Genomic DNA, 8686 nt, shown 5'->3' on the forward strand with positions numbered 1-8686 from the left:
GACGGTTTAAAAATCAAAGCAATTTCTGGACGCCATATTAGATCGTCTGTGTTAGGAGTCTACATGGAGGAGTTTTCGATGGCTTCTTCATTCCACTGACGACAGTAAGATAAAACTGTGGATTTTGTATTAATCATAAGTGGCTCATAGATTATAGCATGTTAGCATAGCACAGTTCTATAATCGTCAACTTATAATACTTAATATATACTAAGTATTTTTCAGCCTCCAATTACTTCGATCTTGAAACCAGTGGACTAAGTCCAAATAACTGGTGAATGCTGAGGACTCGCCGCGTTGTTTTTATTTATAAATGCAACAATGTATCCAGAGTGCCACACAAGGTCGCTGCCCGATGTACACAACATATTAGCCTTATTTGAGGTTGTTGAGGTCGTTTGAGGTGCTTAGGCAGGGTCGTAACATATCGTTAGTTATGCATTCGTAGCCACTTCCTTCTCACACTTTATCTTTCAATTTCCAGGAGCCCGGTACTTCTTCCTGGCCGCGCTGGCTGTTACAGATGTCTTCAGTAGTTTGCTGTTCATTCCGTCAAGTATCCACAACACCACACACGGGACTTACCTAAGCGGAGCGGCCTGTAAGACCCAAGCTTTCCTCGTGTGTGTGGTCGGCTCTCTAGCCCACTCTTTCCTCCTGTGTCTGTGGGTTTGCCGCTACGTCCACATCGCTAGCCCCATGAAGTTCGAAGAAAAGTTGTCACGACCACGGATAGTTTTAGCCATGGGGTTGAGCGTTATTTTCGCCGTCCTACCCCCGTTTATTGGTGTCATCCGTTTCGGCGCGGTCAAAGTCGTGTCATACCACGGCGCAAACGGCATGCAAGTATCGCCAACAAGTATCTACCCGTGTATACCCGATCTCACCGAGGCTTCCGTGTCTAGCGCTATTTGTCTGGCTACCATGATCATCAGTACCATCATTGCTATTCTCATAGACCGCGAGGCGCAACAACACAAGGAAAATCTGAAAAGCCTTTCTCCCAGCCCTGAAAATAGTACTGATGTGGTCCCTCCAGAAGTTTTAGAAGCAAAATTTAAAGCAACCAAGACACTCAGTATCGTACTGTTTATCTACTGGATCACTTGGCTCCCGCCTATTGTTATGTTCTTTTTGTCCGATATAGTGTCGATGTCTATATTCAGTGTAGCTCAGGATGTCTTGCATATCGTGCTATTGACTAACACATTCTCGGACTCGCTTCTTTACGCGTTCCGTTACGAAATCTACCGGAAAGCTCTGGTTCAAATGATCCGTCATTGTAAAAACTCTATCAGGGACACAATACTGGACTACATTGAAATCATCCTAGAATGATTTGATCCAGATAAGGAGTTTTCCCTGGATCTTTTAATAATCCATCTTAAGTTTGTCCTAAACTGAAGAATAATGAATTTTAACATTTTTTTGTTCTCGTTCGGATTGGAAAATATTGTAATTATTTTTTATTCCGCTGGGAGGCGCCCTTGATACATGGCTACATTAGAGGTTGTTCAGGCCATAATCGTCGTACATTGTACGTAAATTGTACGTTGTATATCCACTTGTTTCCTTGAATAAGCCATTGGTCATGTGTTTGCATTGAATATGATAAAACTGTTTTTTTGCGAAATTGATTGATCTAATGATATGAGGCTCACAATGTTGATTTGCAACGTATTTTAATCAGAATTGGTTGTTTCACTTGTATGTTTTATGATTCACTTTCTTCTTGTAACGTTACATTATAGTTAATTGTTTATCCCTTGCAATTAAGCCTACGGGTATGAATTGTCCAATAAACTAATTTTAAAGAGAACAAATGGTACCAACTTTGCATACTTGTGACCATCTCTCATTTGCATATTTGTGAACCGCTACATTCCACAACTTGGAAAGGATCATCTTGCTTGGTCAAACTTGTACTATTTGACCTGTTTAACGCCCGTTTTAGGAGGTAAGCGGCTGTCAGTTTTCGTCCTATGTTTTCCTGACCATTATGAAGAAGAATTTATGAAAAGTAGTAGTAACGTAATGCCAAAATTCACCCTTTTCTCCAATGCAAGCCATGTGATGACGTCACACGTATCTCACCCAGTTGTCAGCTGTTTGTTTGTTATTGTGTAACCTCTATGAAGATATTTGATGGACGTCAGGGCTCAGAATACTTTTTTCCGTATACCTGCACCACTCTGAATTTAGGAGGATCATTGTTCAGGAACCATTGCTATTTTTTTTTTCTTTTATGAACAGTCAATGCAGCTAATAACAATCCATATAACGTTAGCTACATTAAAATGCATTGGCATAATACCGGTCATAAGCCTTATACCGGTCGATTAAAAATAGTGGAACTTAAAGAGATCTACACATGCAACAATAGCTATTTCTAAGGTATGCACACTTCAGACATCTAGGTGTCCAATACATCATTTACAAAGCATCGATTACAATGCATTCGAAGACAACAAGGCCAAAAGTTTTCAGGTCATTTTCGGGGCAGGCGAGCTCGTCGTGGGACAAACACACTGTCACGTTCATCGCCAGATTTGTAGATAATAATCACATGTGCTCACGGCACAAGACGAGCATGATTCAACAGCAATCTTGAATTTCTTTTGGTGACCTACAACTCGTGTGAAAGTGTGAAGAACCGTTGCATTATCGCCCGGATCTACGGCTGAATGGGTCAAATTGAACGTACGCCGCCATTTTTAATGCTACGGCCAGCAGTAAAGTTTTACGTCATAGCGGTTGTGACGGACCAAATTAAATGAAAATTCTTGTCAGTATACGCCCATTTTCTCATGACTTTTTGTATGCTCATGCAGATTTTTGTTTTGTGCAACTACTAACAGGAAAGAAAGGAACAACAGAGGATGTATAAAGGTACATAGCGGCAGGTAATTGTGCCGTGTTTCGTTCGACCGGTATAGTGCACCCCCTTCCAACCACGCGCCCGTTCTCCGTGTAATTCCGCGGTGTGTTCCAATTACGATATTCATGTTTTTAGCAGGACCAGAGAGACAAAATAATTTACACAGAAGAAGTGGCAAAGGTAAGCTGTAACAGCAACATGTAACTGGAGAAAATGATGCGTTGATCATTTACCAAATTAGCATTGCTTGAGAAATTGCAGTAAACCGACCGGTATTATGCCAATGGATGTTATAGGACATTTGTTTGAAACACAGTAACGTTACATAGACCATTGCAGCACAGCTCTAATTTTACCTGCACTATTATATTAAACCTACATATGCAGGTGGTACAATTCGAGCCCTGGTTGACTTGGACATTATTCATTGCATGTAAATAATTGTTCATACATCATCAGATATATAATATCATCACATGAAAGTGTGCTATATAAAGTTTTACAGCCTTTAAAGATCTACCAGTGCTCTGGGTGCAGTGAATGTAGCTTTCCGCTAAACACCTCAAACGGCTATAATAATGTAATATATAATCGTTATATATACAGATGAAAACAAAAATTGGAGACAGCCCTGCACTGAGCTTAATTAAAGTAAAATAAGACAATTTGAATAAAAAGACATCTTTTCAACAATACAAATATTTATTGTACCAACCACAGACAAATTGTACAAGTCAGTCACACCAAATTTGTGGTTCTCATATTTGCACATACAAAGATCATGACCCACCAAACCAAACCAAACTTATACTTACTACATTGTACATGTACCATAATTTAGGAAAAAGCCCCCAATTATCATATTTGGGCACATGGACCATTAATCGCGACATATTTTTCCAACAATCACAACAAGACAACAAGATTTTTTTTCAAAATCCACCACACCTTCACATTTTTACCATCAAATTCTTGTGGATGCAACATCTTTACAGTCCAGTAAATAACAATGTGGGTACATTTTCCATTGCACCCAGACTATAATTTTTTCATAAATGATCTAAGGATATTATAATATATCAATATTACATACATAAGAGATTACTTTGATTATTTTCAGCAACCAGCTCCAGGTGCAGTGTCTCTACATTACTGTGGTTATTTACTTTTTTTCAAGCTGAAAACTTCTTATTTCTTTATGTTTTGTATTTTTTATCTTAACCCTGACTTTTTGCAATTAAATTCCGTTTAGCTCGAGATCTGTTGCTCCATATTTTTTTCTAAAAAAGAAATACAAGAACCAACATATCAAAATAGTATGGCCTATTAGAAGCAACAATAAATATTGATTCATCACAGGATTTGTTGGATATCTGGTTAACAATATTTGCATCAGAATTATGGCAGTTGTAATTTTAAGATTTTGTTTCACACAACCAAATTGAATATATAGTACTGTAACAATATATTTGAATATCATACTCAAATATACAAGTTTCACAGATCGTTCATACAGTCAAAACCGGGTACTAGACAATTGCAACAAACAACCTCCAGTTCCAAACCACATGAAACAGTCCCATCCAATTTTACATATATTACACCCTGTTCTTATAAGCAACCACTTGTCGTAAGCATTTTTGTTCAGTTTGATACCCGGCATTGCTTACACAGCGCCATGCAAAAAAGAAATGCGAAGTCACTAAAAATGGAGTGAATGGACACCAGTTTGGGATTCCGTGCAATTGACCAAAGTGTGCGTTAATCCACTGTGCAATTTACTTGCAGTTAGTTACTGTATAAAATTTTGCATTGTAATATCATCAGTATCAGCATTATGATTTCATCTTTTTTTTTTTAATAAATCTGAAGTAGATTCTTTTAAGTGCTAATTTGATCGTTTTGTTGCCCGTTAAACTTAACATTGGAAAATCCCTGGCGGACCAAGGAATTGACAGAACAAAGTTACCCGAGAATGCTATAATAATTGATATTCAATTTCATTTTGTGTCATATTTCCTATTAAGGCTAAGCCTTTTTAATTTAGAACTGCACAAGTTTATAAACCATTGAGAATCAGCTAATATTTTCATATTTTTACGTGGATATTTATTTGTATAAATTGCAACCGCTAAAAGTTGCTCTACAAACTATCATCTCTTCAAACATTTCTCTTTTGAGAGTATACACCAAGATAAAAACTACTCAGGGTTTAAAGGGACATAATGTAAAAAATAAAGTCACTATTTTCGGTCATTTTTCTACATTATGAGTTGAGTCTATCTTATTACACTGCACAAGAATATTCACGACGTACGGATACGACTTTGTTGCGAGGTGAGGACGTCTTGAAATATGCGCACTTCCCTCCGCCGCTTGAGTTGCCCGCCATCTTATCCAAATCCCCGGCGAACCAAAGTGCGCTTTAGAACGCGTTCGGTGGTTTGCTCGAATCGTTACTGAAGTTTGTTGAAAGTCCCGCTAAGCTCCAAAGATCTGCGACCGCGACGGTTGATTCGGAAATCTACAGCCGGCTTACTTCCGGTAGGCTACCCGGAAGTAAGAGAATTTGGTCGTGGCTTACGCTGGCTTTGTTAATTAGCGCTAGAAATGTGATAAAATGACGCAGATATGTTGGGAAGAAGTTACAAATGTCAATCTAACTGGTGATTTTTAAGTTCAGAACATTTGAAATTTTGGCGCCAAATTTCTACATTATGTCCCTTTAACACTTAGTTTTCTAAAATTCACTTGTCCTATCGGGCAATTATGTGAAAAATTTACTTGCCCAAAACAACTTTTCATTTCCCAAACATTAAATAGGAAAAACAAACATATTTCCATGCATTTTCACTTCCATCAATGGAATTCTTTTATCATTGGCTCTATTTTTCTGTGTCGACCAATTCTTGATGCCCGGCTGTGAAAAGTTAAACAAGTAACCTTATTTCAAAATCTCACTTATGAAAAATCTTACTTAAGCCCATTGGGCAAGTGGGATAGAACAACATTGCACTTGTCCAATCAGCACTTTACTTTCCAGGACAATCGTGATAGTGGACTTGTCCAACCCTGCTACTGATGAAACTGTTTACAGTTCACCAGGATTTAGTGTTTTTATACAAACCTTAACAATTTATTAACAATTGAAATTATTCCATTTTCCAAAAATTGGCTTTGAGTTAATAACACAGAGCCTGAATTTTTCAGCATGCAAAGCTTTTGATAAAATTTATATTTCAATGTCAAGCAAGTTATTTTTCTGCAAATGATCTATTGATAGAAATTCTAATTGCACATATGTTTACTTTCTACTGTGCACCTCATGTTTATTTTTCAATTTACAATCAAAAAGTAAATTTCTCAGTCTATGAATCAGACCCTTACTCTCAGTTTAGTTATTGAGGAGTGTTTTCATGTTCAAATTAAGATAAATCACTTAATTTGTTTCTAAACCTAAATAGAAAAATCCTCTACCCTTAATTTGCCTTCAGTTTTTATCATCATATTCACAAACTGGCACTATGCCCTTGCAAAGAAGAAAAATATCTGTAACTTTTGTAAACATGTGCCCTCATACTATACAGACAAATTCTGCCAACTTTATCTGAAAATTCAGATCTTGTCACTATGTCAGATCACTGTACTAGTACAGGATACATGTACATACTTTCTCAGGATTGTACTTTGAAATAAATTTTTCCCTAACAGAAGGCCTTTAATTAAATAACTGGTTACATGTAGGAGTTTTCTGGTAATGTGATACTGACTTAAAGATTAAATATTTAGCAGGTATAAAAGTTGTACCCTAATAGGTAAATTACTGTAAATGCAGAAACTTTCGCGGTGGTTTAATATTTGCGTTTTTGCGTTGGCCACGTTACCCCAAACTTAAAACCACCGCGAAAATTTTTCCACGGCAGTAAGAGACTACAGTGCATGGTGCTACCCCAAACTTGAAACCACCGAAAAAAAGTTTTTTTCCCCGCTACCGCGAAATTAAATCCCTGCAAAATTAAATGCATTTACAGTATCTGTACTCCTCTCTACAAACTCTGTAACAACTATATTTTTATTACTGTAAATGCAGAAATGTTCGCGGTGGATTAATGTTCGGATTAATTTTTTTATTATGACATATATATATTAGATTGCAGTCTATTGTGTAACCTTTTTCCCGCTACGGCGAAATTAAATCCCCGCGAACTTAAATACATACAATATTTGATATATTAGGTAAGTCCTCTCTGATGGAATGTAAACCAATGTTTATATTGATATTAATTAAGAAGAGCCCACGGAGGTCCCATGTTTAAGAAGAGCCTATTAAGCTTATTAAACTTACACTTTTGTTGTTATTATATTTCAGCCATACATAGTATGGTGAAATATATTGTATTCGTAATGTTTCTTTCTTTCTTTCTTTCTTCTTTCTCCTGTCAAATCTTCAAAGTGATTCATCTCCGCCGTTCCTGGACCGAATGACCTGAAATTTGACACAGGGGTAGAATGGGCCAATACCTTGATGCTTTTTTCTCAGTTTTTTCATATCTGCCTCTAAAATGATTTTATTGAGATTTTTTGGTCAATTTTAGACCAAAACTGTATATTTTGGCCCCTGTACCCTGGTATTACAACCAAATGAGCTGAAATTTGACAGAGATGTGCCTTGATAATGCCCCCATATAAATTCGATAACACTTTTGGTGTACAGTACAACAAAATGCTTATTTTTGCGATTTTTTGACCAATTTTTGACCAAAAAAGGACACTTTTGGCCCCTGTACCCTGGTATTACAACCAAATGAGCTGAAATTTGACAGAGATGTGCCTTGATAATGCCCCCATATAAATTCAATAACACTTTTGGTGTACAGTGCAACAAAATGCTTATTTTTGCGATTTTTTGACCAATTTTTGACCAAAAAAGGACACTTTTGGCTCCTGTACCTTGGTATTGCAACCGAATGAGCTGAAAATTGACACAGATGTGCCTTGATAATCCCTTCATATAAATTCAATAACACTTTTGGTGTACAGTGCAACAAAATGCTTATTTTTGCGATTTTTTGCCAATTTTTGACCAAAAAAGGACACTTTTGGCTCCTGTACCCTGGTATTACAATTAAATGACCTGAAATTTGGTATAGATAGGCATTAAATACTTGGTAACAAGATTCAAGTAAAATTTTTGACATAAACAACTTTAAAATGATTAATTTTGGCACTTTTCTGAGGGGAAATTTGTTTTCTTTTGGCCTCCTGACGTGACCTTCGGTGACCCCGCACAGAGCCACACCTGTGCGCGTCAGCCGGAGAGTTAATTGAATCAAAGACCTAGCCAATCAGCGAAGAGGAGGCCAAAGGCTAATTAATATTCATAAGCGGGGCCTCATGATCCCGTATATAGCAGTGTTCCCGCCAGGGGGAGCGAAGCCCGCCTAAGGCTCTCGCATTTTAGACTATTCAGAAGGCTTTATATTGTATCAGTTCTTAGGGGCATATCTATGATAATCGCAGCAGTCACTTAACTTCTCTTCGGGAGTTTAGCGTAACACTATTTCAGGTCAAACCGTCAAAGGCAACTAAAAACAAACTTTAACGTTACTGAGTTCAACAGTACTTATAACTTGTTATCCGAAGTTGAAACGCTAGCGATGGTATTTTCCTCTGCGCTGTTAGCTCCGTGCGACTGTTGTTGACGGTCTTATAACGGTATATTTTGCACCCCTGTACCCTGGTATGAGTAACATTTGGTATAGATAGGCATAAGATAGTTGGTAAATGATCCAAGTAAAATTTTTGGCA

At 37.3% G+C, this 8686-nt stretch overlaps 1 long non-coding RNA gene across 1 annotated transcript in view; it reads left to right on the top strand.

The window, feature by feature from the left end:
* Window positions 1–1872: 1872 nt before the first annotated feature.
* The window catches only part of LOC118405278, a 26710-nt gene continuing 19896 nt past the window's right edge, over window positions 1873–8686 (top strand). The window contains exon 1 of the long non-coding RNA XR_004829870.1: window positions 1873–1957. This is a non-coding gene — a long non-coding RNA (uncharacterized LOC118405278). The remainder of the gene's footprint in view (window positions 1958–8686) is intronic.

Source organism: Branchiostoma floridae, chromosome 18 (genome assembly GCF_000003815.2).
Source record: "Branchiostoma floridae strain S238N-H82 chromosome 18, Bfl_VNyyK, whole genome shotgun sequence".
Classification (NCBI taxonomy): Eukaryota; Metazoa; Chordata; class Leptocardii; order Amphioxiformes; family Branchiostomatidae; genus Branchiostoma; species Branchiostoma floridae.